We start from the raw sequence: 12,937 nt of genomic DNA on the forward strand, positions 1-12,937 counted from the left end.
GGGTACCCAAACACAAGTCTTGGAGCCCTTGTGTTTGCCCCCAACAATTTTGGCAACTACTTTGCCGGATTTGCTAGTTAAAACATAAGATGCATCAAAAGTTTTAAATGAAACAATATGATCATTTGATGCATTAGTGGTTTTCTTTCTAGGCAACTTGGCATGGGTTGGTTGCCTAGATCTAGATGTCTCACCCTTATACATAAAAGCATGATTAGGACCAGAGTGAGACTTCCTAGAATGAATTTTCCTGATTTTGCTCTCAGGATAGCAGGCAGGGTACAAAATGTAACCCTCATTATCCTGAGGCATGGGAGCCTTGCCCTTAACAAAGTTAGACAAGTTCTTAGGAGGGGCATTAATTTTGACATTGTCTCCCCTTTGGAAGCCAATGCCATCCTTAATGCCCGGGCGTCTCCCATTATAGAGCATGCTTCTAGCCAATTTAAATTTTTCATTTTCTAGGTCATGCTCTCTAATCTTAGCATTAAGTTGTGCTATGTGATCATTTTGTTTTCTAATTATGGCTAGGTGATCATGGATAGCATCAACATTAACATCTCTACATCTAGTACAAATGGATACATGGTCAACATTAGATGTAGAAGGTTTGCAAGATTTTAATTCAATGACCTTAGCATGCAACAAATCATTTTTAGTTCTAAGGTCGGAAATGGTAGCATTGCAAACATCAAAATCCTTAGCCTTAGCAATTAATTTTTCATTCTCATTTCTAAGGCTAGCAAGAGAAATGTTCAATTTTTCAATCCTAGCAAGCAAATCATCATCATTATTTCTAGGAATTGAAACATTGCAAATATGAGAATCAACCTTAGCTAACAAATTTGCATTCTCATTCCTAAGGTTGTCTATAGTCTCATGGCAAGTACTTAGCTCACTAGACAATTTTTCACATTTTTCCATTGCTAGAGCATAAGCATTTTTAACCTTAACATGCTTCTTATTTTCTTTAATAAGGAAGTCCTCTTGAGAGTCCAAGAGTTCATCCTTCTCATGTATAGCACTAACTAATTCATTCAACTTTTCTTTTTGTTGCATGTTGAGGTTAGCAAAAAGAATCCGTAAGTTATCCTCCTCATTTTTATCATCCTCATCACTAGATGTTTCATATTTAGTGGAGGACCTTGATTTTACCTTCTTTTTGCCGTCCTTGGCCATGAGACACTTGTGGCCGACGTTGGGGAAGAGAAGGCCCTTGGTGACGGCGATGTTGGCGGCGTCCTCGTCGTCGGAGGAGTCGCTTGAGCTTTCATCGGAATCCCACTCCCGACAAACATGGGCATCGCCGCCCTTCTTCTTGTAGTATTTCTTCTTTTCCTTTCTTCTTCCCTTCTTGTCGTCGCCCCTGTCACTGTCACTAGACATAGGACATTTTGCAATAAAGTGACCGGGCTTACCACACTTGTAGCAAACCTTCTTGGAACGGGGTTTGTAGTCCTTCCCCTTCCGTTGCTTGAGGATTTGCCTAAAGCTTTTGATGATTAGGGCCATTTCCTCATTGTCGAGCTTGGAGGCGTCAATTGGTTGTCTACTTGGTGTAGACTCCTCCTTCTTCTCCTCCGTTGCCTTAAAGGCCACCGGTTGCGCCTCGGATGTGGAAGGCTCGTCAAGCTCGTTGATCTTCTTGGAGCCCTTAATCATGCATTCAAAACTAACAAAATTCCCGATGACTTCCTCGGGGGTCATTAGTGGATATCTTGGATTACCACGAATTAATTGAACTTGTGTGGGGTTAAGGAAAATAAGAGCTCTTAGAATAACCTTAACCACTTCGTGGTCATCCCATTTTGTGCTCCCGAGGTTGCGCACTTGGTTCACCAAGGTCTTGAGCCGGTTGTACATGTCTTGTGGCTCCTCCCCTTGGCGAAGACGGAAGCGACCGAGCTCCCCCTCGATCGTTTCCCGCTTTGTGATCTTGGTGAGTTCATCACCCTCGTGCGCCGTCTTGAGTAGGTCCCAAATCTCCTTGGCATTCTTCAACCCTTGTACTTTGTTGTATTCCTCCTTGCTTAGGGAGGCAAGGAGGATGGTTGCGGCTTGGGAGTTGAAGTGCTCGATTTGGGCCACTTCGTCCGTGTCATAGTCCTCATCCCCTATTGATGGTACCTGTACACCATACTCAACAACATCCCATATTCTTTTGTGGAGAGAGGTTAGATGAAATCGCATCAAATTACTCCACATAGCATAATCTTCACCATTAAAAGTTGGTGGTTTGCCTAATGGGACGGAAAGTAAATGTGTATGTTTAGGAATGCGAGGGTAGCGTAGAGGGATCTTACTATACTTCTTGCGCTCTTGGCGCTTAGAAGTGACGGAGGGCGCATCGGAGTCGGAGGTCGATGTTGATGAAGTGTCGGTCTCGTAGTAGACCACCTTCCTCATCCTCTTGTGCTTGTCGCCTTTCCGATGCGGCTTGTGGGAAGAAGATTTTTCCTTCTTCTCTTTGTGGTGAGAAGAAGATTTCTTCTCCTTCCCTTTGTTGGAGGAGCTCTTCTTCTTCTCCCTCCTTTTGGTGCGGGACTCTTCCGATGAGGTGCTCCCGTAGCTTGTAGTGGGCTTTTCGCCGGTCTCCATCTCCTTCTTGGCGTGATCTCCCGACATCACTTCGAGCGGTTAGGCTCTAATGAAGCAACCTGGCTCTGATACCAATTGAAAGTCGCCTAGAGGGGGGGGTGAATAGGGCGAAACTGAAATTCACAAATATAAACACAACTACAAGCCGGGTTAGCGTTAGTAATATAGAAACGAGTCCGCGAGAGAGGGTGAAAAACAAATCCCAAGCAAATAAGCAAGTGAGACACGGAGATTTGTTTTACCGAGGTTCGGTTCTCTTAAACCTACTCCCCGTTGAGGAGGCCACAAAGGCCGGGTCTCTTTCAACCCTTCCCTCTCTCAAACGATCCACGGATCGAGTGAGCTTTCTCTTCTCAATCACTTGGAACACAAAGTTCCCACAAGGACCACCACAAGTTTGGTGTCTCTTGCCTCAATTACAAGTGAGTTTGATTGCAATGAAAAAAATCAAGAAAGCACGATTGAAAAATCCAAGCGACAAGAGCGACAAATAACACACGGATCACTTTCTCTCTCAAGTCACTAATCACTAATGATCTCTTTTCTCAATTGTGAAACTTGGAGAGATGGAGGCTTTGAATGTGTCTTGGAATGGATTGCTAGCTCTTGTATTGAATGTTGAAGGTTGGAATGCTTGGATGTAGTGAATGGAGGTGGTTGGGGTTGTATTTATAGCCACCAACCACTTCCTAGCCGTTGGGCCTTTCTGCTGAGCGCGGACGGTCCGCCCTCCTGGTGCGGACGGTCCGCCCCTGTAGATCAACGGCTGAAAATGCAACGGTCAGCAGTAACGGCTATATCAACGGCTATATTGCATTTAATGCGACGTCAGATGTCAGACAGAGCCAGTCGCGGACGGTCCGGTCGTGCACCCTGGACGGTCCGCGAGGCCCTCTATAAATCATTTTTCCGAACCCGTTACCTTCGGGTTTTTCGGTTTCTTACCGACCGGACGGTCCGCGCCTGAGGCCGGACGGTCCGCGCGAGGGCTCGGACGGTCTTCGCTTTTCCTCCGGACAGTCTGTAGTGGAAACTTGTGTTTTTGCATTGGTTCTGTCCGAGGGTCATTCTTCTGTCGCGGACGGTCCGCCGCAGGGGCCCGGACAGTCCGCGCTTGGCCTGTTTTTCCAAAAAGCTTCTCCTGTCCGGAATAATCTACGGTATTCCGGACAGTCGAATTATAGTTGTAGATGAACCTTTGGCACCTGTAGAACGTATAATCTAGAGCAAACTAGTTAGTTCATCAATTTGTGTTGGGCAATTCAACCACCAAAATAATTTAGGAACTAGGTGTAAGCCTAATTCCCTTTCACCCCTCCTGCTCCCCCTCCGGCGGTTCCTCCTTTGAGGGGATTGCTTGCACCATGAATCGTGCAGAAATTCCTCGCGAACGCGAGATCCTTCCAATCTCTTGTAAATTCTGCTCCTGCTGTGTCCGTCGAATCGTCGGTTGTGATGCCGTTTCGATTTGTGCAGGAATGCTTGGATATTTCTTTGTATTTTTTGTTTGTTTGTGTAGAAATATTTTCCTTGCTTTGTTTGTATTGTTATGATGTTTTTTTCCCGTGGCTAGCTCACGAGAATAGTTGAGATGTCTTTTTCCCCCTTTTGCCAATATTACCAGCAAAAAGATGAGGTTGTCATGACTCATGAGTTTTAGGATCTCAATCTGAACCAGATCTTAGAATACCAATATAATAGATTTTGTTGGGATATCTGTCTTGAAGATGACTGGAACGGTATAGGACGTCGTTGTCCAAAGAGCCTATTTAGCATTATTCCCAACTGAAACACACAAGGAGAAGTGCTTTGCCAATTCTCTAAGTTTTGACATCCGCCAATGCCTCACTGGTATTTAGTGGCCCGATATGTGGGGTGTGCACTTATGGTGCTCTGGACCTCGGTCATGCAGAAATTGAATTATGCTTAATGTGACTACAATATTAGGAGCGGGGAGGGTACCAAATTTGATGAAACATTAAGAGGAAACTGAATTCATGCTGACAAATCTTAATAATAAGGTAAAACACAAGTATATACGAAACAAGTATGTATATCGTGTAAACAGATGGAAATCAATGGGGCGATGAAACACAAAGAAGCAAGAGTAGTGTGCATCATTCGCCAACGCCATTCTCGCTAACAGGCATGAAGATGCATGCTGAAAATGAGATTGTCGCTTCCAAAAAATAGGACCCAGACTCTCTCTTCAAAGCCCAAATCTTTACTAGCTGTGAAGATTAAAAAGGTCTGAAAATTCTCGCTAAAAGCCTGTAGCGTCTTAAGACAGACATTATTCTAGCTGTGAAGTTTAAAAAGGTCTGAAAATTTTGCAGTTATGAAGGGAATATCTAATTCAAAATTTGTCGAGCTTAAGTTTCTTCTTCCAATCCATTGTCGGTGGCTTGAAAAGGTAACTTAGTTATGCTTGACTACACTGATCACTGGAGGGTTCAATTTAATTGGGATTTACTTTTAGTAGTTTGTTGCTAAAATTTTATGATAAATGGAGAACCTTTATAAATGAACTATGTAAAAGGGAATTGCATACCTCATGATACTCAGACTCAAATTTAGACAACTCAGAACATTTTGCATCAACCACTCTGATTACTTACTTTTCCTCTTCTAATACTCGGCATTTTAAAGAGTTAGATCCTTCATTCCCTCGCTCTCTGTTTGATCATACTGTTAGCAGCCTTTCCACTGTCATAATTAGGCATCGAGTGCTCAGGAAACTGAAATGCTCCTCATTGTGGCACCATTCTGTGCTGCTGCTAGAGTTAACCCAGGATTTTGATAGCCAAGATTTGTCCAGTTTTGGAAAGGCAAGGTTCCAAGGGGGATTAGAAACGTTAGTGTTTATTAGTTGATTGGAATTCCCTGGAACTATTTGTGGTGAATTTCCAGCTTTAAGAGCAGCCATTAGAAGAGCTTGCTGCTGAGACATAAACGCCAGCTGCTGCTGTTGGACAGCAAATGGTGATGCCATATTGGACTGCAAAACATAGCTATTTCTTAGATAGACCATAGATGTGCCCTTTCTTTTATATAGAACCATTTTTCACGAAAAATGTTTTCAAAGGAGTGCTGGATATCGGACCTGCTGCTACTATATATCTATTACTACTTTATAAGGAGACAACGTGGGCGTCCACACTTCACCATGCCCCCGCCCCCGGAAATCTCGCCGCCCACGAGTCGCCCCCGTCCCCGGTATTAAGGCTGCAATAGTAGTCTGCCTCTGATTGTTCTGCCTCTAACCTGTTCTGCCACCGACCCGTTCTGCCACCGACGGTCGTACAACCCCGCGCCAAAAAATCTTGGTGCGGCACCAGAGGCGTTAGTTTGAGCAACAGACAACACACACTAACGCTTTTAGTCTGAGCAACAGACAACACACACTAACACTTATAAGCCACGTTTCGACGCTCTAAGTGGCCGGTATGGCACTAATAAAAAAACCCCATAGCAGCGCCTGCGTCCGAGTGGTTTATGCAGCCCAATGGTTAGTGCGGCCCAACATTTGGTGCGGCCCATTATGCAGCCCAGCCTATGGCGCCTGCCATCCTCTTCGGTGTGGGCGGTGCCCTCCATTCGACGACGGCGTGCCGCACTCTGCCCACGACCTCGGCCTCCTCCCCCACGACCACGACCTCAACCGCTCAGTCAGCTCCGCCACTTATGCACGCACGACCTCAACCTTGTCTGATTCAACACATAGAAGAGGAGGATAAATGGTGGGCGTGCGGAGTCGCACGCACGATCTACACTACACCACGCGGCGAGGACGGATGGAAGAGGATAAAGCGGACGTGCAGCAACGGAAACCACCTCGGAGAGAGCGATTCAGTCCACAGAGAGGAGGGAGAATACTACAACGGGTTTCTCCACCGCGGCGCCGGAGTCGACGCCCACGCCGACGAGGACGCACAGTTCATCGCGAGCGCGCGGTGCCGGAGTCGACGCCCACGCCAACGAGGCCGCACAGTTCATCGTGAGCACGGGGAGGTGTTCCCGTTGAGAATTTGTTGCGACTGAAGAGGGAGGAAAAGGAGAACCTCGCCGCCTATCCACTCGAACCGGCGTGCCGCTTCCCCAACACGCGGCACTTCCTCCTCTATCAGCGCGACAACGTCAGCTTCACATTCGGTACAACCGTACAATCCAACTCCACTTCCACTGCTACGGTCTAGGTAGTCTCTCTTACTGTCCTGTGCTTGAAGCCGAGGAATCAAATATTGGGTAAGGACGAGTTTCACCAAAATGTAGATTCCGTTGTCCAATGGCTGAAGAAAAACAATATCCTCGCTATTTTCATGTGTCTATGCGTAGAAGAAAAATGCACAATTCAGTTAGCATTAAACCACTTAGCTTGCTTGTTCAACGGTTTGTTGAAGATTTGTCCCATTTCCTTTCTGGATCGTCTTTGGTTCATCTATTGGCATCTCTAATTCAATTAATTCAGTGCACTCATCACTCAGTGAGTCATAGGCAGAGCATCCTGGTGAGTTCTATAGTTCTATTCAGTTCTAGCATTTGAGAATTTAGCCTCTTGCTCCTTGGCCTTCACAATACTAGGTCTGTTCTGCTCCTACCCCCAATTTTCAGACTTTTAGTGCTATAGAACAATGAAGATATTCAATTAGTATTCACTATGAATTTTAGTGCTACAGGCTTTTAGTGTTTGAGACGTGCTGCCAGGCCTCGTAATCACTATGAATTTCAGAGTTACATACTTTTTATAGGTTGTCAAAGTTACATTTTCTCTAAAACAAAATACAGTCTGCCAACAAATTCATGCCCTGTCACCTATTTAGAGCCAGAGAACCATGAAGTGATCAGAGTTTCAGAGTTTTTAGTAACTTGATTTTTTTGTTCAGTTAGTTGCAGTCTGTTTCAGACTTTTAGGGTTCAGTTAGCTGCAGTCTATTTGAAATTTTCATAGTTTTTAGTTACTGAAAATCCAATTGTGGCACATCCTTTATGTTGATTGTCTAGAATTCAGTTAGCTGCACAGTTGATATTAATAAAGTTCAGTTAGCTGCAGTCTGTTTCAGACTTTTAGTGTTCAGTTAGCTGCACAGTTGATATTAATAAATTTCAGTTAGCTGTAGTTTGTTTCATACTTTTAGTGTTCAGTTAGCTGCATAATTGACGGTGTTTTCCCATTGTTGTATCTTTATTTTTTTCCTAAATACATAACCATTTCTTTACAATCTAGCAAGTAAGGCATGACAGATGTTGCTGTTCCAAGTCAACAATAGAACTGAAACTAATTGGATTATATACCCATCAAGCAACAAACTAGATAAGCTACAATGGTCCAAATAGACAACATGTAATTTTCTAGATATCAAATACAGTCAGGATCCAGATGACTCCAAAAAAATGTTACAAATGTACCAAATGTGTCAACAAAACAAGTATCATTCCAAGATTCTAACATCGGAAGGCATTACCAACTAGAAATACTATGAACCCAAATTGATAAATATAGCAAATAAGATTAATAGATTATCCAGAAATCCATATCAATAACTCCAAGCACTATGTGCTATAACAGGAAATGTACAAATTGACATTCCAAACTCAATGTTACAATCAACAAGGATGGATCATCAAATGTGACATAGTCAAGAAGCACAGAAAAAAGAAATGCAAAAACCAAATGGTGAAGTATTGTATTGGGTACAGGACACACATGGACTTAACCAATAAAGCAAAACAAAGAAATGAGAATAGCACAAAGCAAATAAAGATAAGTTTGGCATTGAGCACAACTGGCATCAGAAACTCGAATCTGCATCATCCAATTGATGTCTTGAATGGGAATCCGAGTATGATCATCATTTGTTAAGCTCAATATTGCCAGATCAAAATCAAAAGAGTATAAAGGCAGAGAACGAGGGTAAACAACACTCAATCCAACAATGTGGCAGCCCAGTGATTCAGACACCAGGCTCGAAGGAAATGGTACCTGGTTTGGCTGTGCAACATCAGAGAAGATAACATCAACCATGCCAACCAACATCTGGTACCTTGCCGGATGCCTGACATCCTCAATAATGGGGATCACATTGGTCCTCTTCTTTGCCATGTTGACAAGGTCTCTTCCACTCCTGAGAGAACTCAACAGCGTAGACTAGACCATCCTGCAACAGTGTCCAAATTCTTAAGATAACAAATTAAACTAAGACAATAACCAGCTACAGACTTATGAGATAGAGAACTCACCGGCCCTACAATATCAGACACATGAGATACATACAACACATGGGTACCAGGAGCTACAGACTTGTAAGATTTGCATCCTCAACATTAATTTGATTATGATTATGGCTATGTAGGTTTGAGTTCACTTCCACTGTTTTTTCTCGGGAAATTGCTATGCTATTAAATCTCCATTGAATTGTTTTGTCTTAAGTTCTTGGACATGTGCCCGTCAATCGGTGGTCACATAAATAGAAGAGAGTGATTCTTACATATCTTCACTGTTTGATCTTGGAAGCAACGCAGTGGGAATCAAGGAGCCAACAACTATCACTTGCACTGAAGCTGTTTTTTACCATAAAGGCCAGGACTGATCTTTCCTATTCATGTGTGTTGCTGGACCCACAAAGCACTGATTTTGAAGGTTTGGTGACGTCACGCATGTCAAGCAGCTTGTATCTTGTATTTGAATACATGGAGCACGACCTTGCAGGACTTGCAGCTACACCTAGCTTAAAATTCTCAGAACCTCAGGTTTACCCTCTTAATTTGTCCTTTGGCATTCCATTTGTATTGAGGTTTAAGTTCTCACTTCAAAAGATGGTCATTTCAGGTCAAGTGTTACATGCAACAGCTACTTTGTGGACTTGATCATTGTCATAACCGCGGAGTTTTGCATCGGGATATGAAGGGTGCAAATCTCCTACTTGACAACAATGGCATTCTTAAAATAGCAGATTTTGGTCTAGCTACATTCTTTAATATAATCCCAAACAAAAACAACATTTGACAAGTCGTGTAGTAACATTGTGGTACCGACCTCCAGAGCTTTTGTTGGGTGCTACTAACTATGGTGCTGCTGTTGATCTATGGAGTGCCGGTTGCATTCTTGCTGAGTTGTTATCAGGGAAGCCTATCATGCCAGAACGAACTGAGGTACTGTTTGGCTATTTTTGTTGTGATAAAACTTGTAGATGGTTACATTATAGGAATAATGCAGTATTCTCTGTCTGCAATAGTCCAAACAATGCTATAATATTTCTGCAAATCTGTCATTTCTGTTATTATACTAGATCTTGTCAGATGATTGTGTTACTAGGTAGAGGCAATGTGCGACCTCAAGTCAGGTTAGGGCAAATACAAGAGCGCTCTCCCTGGGATTGAAATATATTGCCGGTAACTCAGATTTTAATCAAACATGGTCTCCCTGGGATTGAAATATATTGCCGTACACCTTCTAAGTTGCTGCATATATAGACTTGATGTCATCTTCAAGGACTGCTTTCTTCTTGAGATTGTACCTGCATTTAGGAAACTGCATATATAGACTAGATGTCACCTTCTAAACTGCAGTTTCGGAACATGATCACCATAATGTTTATCACACATATTTTGTATATCATAGTGATATTTATCGTTCAGTTATATATTTCATACAATTTTTTTAATCCCGTCGCAACGCACGGGCACTCACCTAGTAATTTGATTATGATTGTTGACATTAATTTAAATATAGTTTATTAGAGTAAAAGATTAAGGGATAGGTAAACTATATATTTGTATCAATAATACTAGATGAATAATTCTACGGTTGTCTTTGCTCGGGATGAATTATATATTTTAGTCACACCGTATGTGTTCGTATGTGCGATTATATACAAATTGCTAGTCATGCTAGAGCCTCGATTAATAAAATAATATAGCGACTATGTCCACTATAAACTAAATAGTAGAATTAAATTGGTAGGTCAATTTAGTTCTTTTAAATATCAAGGTTATGTGACTTTTTAAATAAGGTTGTAACGTCTACTATAATTTTCTTTTAGAAAGAAATAATAAAATATTACCTACATCCTTTCCGGTAGAAATACAATAATTAATTGGTTAATTTTCTAGATTCTATAAAGTTTGAATTAGCACCACATTTATGTATTTTTAAATGAATCCATATAGTATATACCTCCATAGTCAATTTGCCATATAGGTTCCTCTAGTGTATTCTCGAGACTAAATTATTAGTAGTTTACTTCGTAGCAAATGAGACGATCGTCGATATAGATAGACTTATATTATAATTACAAATCAAGGTTTATTTTTAGATGTCTTCCTTTTATATGTATGATTTGTAAAGTGTATGTTTCATTGTTTGTTGAATGGTGCGTGTGTATTTATTGGTGAATGATTTCTTTTGTATGTAAGATATGCGAATCGTTATTAGAAGCTGATTGTGTGGTAGAGGATCTGAATTCGTTCGAGGACGATCCGCAGGACACATTTGAGCAAGGCAAGTGGATTCTCCCTCTGTATATTCTGTTTGTACCTACTCATTGCATATAATAATGTTTACTTTTTGATATATTGCATAATTTTGATGGGTTTAACCTAATTAAGGATTTCCTAGATTTACTACTTGTATTCCTTGTTTAACCTGGGAAAATTATTAAGCTTTGCAAGATTTATGCTACCGCTCAACTTAATGATTTTTAATGTCACTCATTAATTGGTATTAATGTTCCAAAATGTTAATTGGCAATTATGACATTAACCCGACGGTTAAGATAACATTATTTTAAATTAATTGGAACATGGAGTGACCACCCAGGATAACAGTGCAACCACGAGTGCTATCATGGCTCTGGCTTTGGTAATTAGCTTTATATGCTTAGTGCCTAGCAACCTTACCTGAAATATGGGCAAGAGGAGGAGCGGTAGGTGCTGGCAGCCCACGTTAACATGGGGACATATTCTTGTCTAAGGTACCTCACCCAGGGGGCCACCACCATCGTCTTTAGAAACCTTAGCGGGTTGCTTCGTATTAAGTGTATTTTGTGAAAGCCTCATAATGGATCCCTAGCCATTCACCTCGGCAGTGTTTAAGGGTCCGATCAACCCGGGCTAGATAGGATACATGGCTTGTTGGTAAAGTTGTACCACCTCTGCAGAGTGTAAAACTGATATATCAGTCGTGCTCCCGGTTATGAGCGACCTGGACTCCTCACATGATAATTGAACTTGAAGATGGAATTAAATTGAGATCCGATGATCTGCCAATAATTTGCTTAAGTGGTTTCACTTAAGTGTTTTTGTTATATTCATATTCCTTTGTTTAAATGGGATATTTGGGATTCACACTTATTAATAAGACAGACGTTGTTAATAAAATGTTGACCAACTAAAATGCTTACTGCTCAACCCTAGCCTCACCTTGTTATACCTGCATTAATTTTTCCCCCACTTGCTGAGCCTCGACCATAAGTGAGGTCACCCTTGCTAATATTTTGATCAGAGGGTGATGCTGGAGACTTTGATGGAGATTTTATCGACGACGATGAATTCTAAGTCTAACGATGTGCCGGTCATCTTCCTGTGGGAGATTGCCCCTGTTATTTATTTCCGCTTTACTTTGATGTGATACTTGTTCAAGATACAATGATGCAGATGATGTAATAAAGTATTATACTCTCTCTTTACGCCTTTATTGCATTGTCTTTTGATATATTACACTTGTGACGTCAACATATGTGTGGAAATGGATCCTGGCACACATATGGTATGCGCTCGGTTCTACCCCCTAGAACCGGGTGTGACAGAAGTGGTATCAAAGCTATGCTGACCCTAGGTCGTTAGATTAGTTAGAAATGGAAAGCCTAGTTATTCAAAACTTGCTAATTTCATTCTTATAAATTATTTTATCAGCCTTACCTCTTTAAAATTTCAACTGAGTTGGCTCTTCTCTTGTAGATGGTTCGTACTCTCCAAACTACCCGCATCAACACCAGCTACGCCCCTCAGCCCCGGCAGGTCTCGGTCTACCCAGTGGTAGTCGAGGAAGTTCCGGCGGATCTCCCTCCCATCCGAGTGGAGAATGTAGTCAACCTGGAGGACAGCTCGGAGGAGCAGCTGTCGACCCCCACCCCGTTGGCAGAATCCCTGGCCTTTGCAGCTGGGTCATCGACGTCAGCACCGTCTGCACCAGCCTTCCAAGCACCTACACCCGGAGGAGACGATCCCGACGACTCCGGAGACGACGATGACGAGGATGACGACGACGAAGAGGGTGGAGACGAACACGTCCACGAGGAAGCTGACTACGCCCAGCAGGACGACTTCATGGGATTTGGTCCTG

At 42.4% G+C, this 12,937-nt stretch overlaps 1 non-coding gene across 1 annotated transcript; it reads right to left on the bottom strand.

The window, feature by feature from the left end:
- Positions 1–8,383: 8,383 nt before the first annotated feature.
- LOC111591219 (small nucleolar RNA snoR60) lies at positions 8,384–8,457 on the bottom strand. Its single transcript, XR_004857459.1, has one exon. It is a non-coding gene; the product is annotated as a small nucleolar RNA snoR60 (small nucleolar RNA).
- Between the last annotated feature and the right edge of the window lie 4,480 nt (positions 8,458–12,937).

The sequence above is a fragment of the Zea mays genome, chromosome 3, assembly GCF_902167145.1.
Source record: "Zea mays cultivar B73 chromosome 3, Zm-B73-REFERENCE-NAM-5.0, whole genome shotgun sequence".
NCBI classification, from domain to species: Eukaryota; Viridiplantae; Streptophyta; class Magnoliopsida; order Poales; family Poaceae; genus Zea; species Zea mays.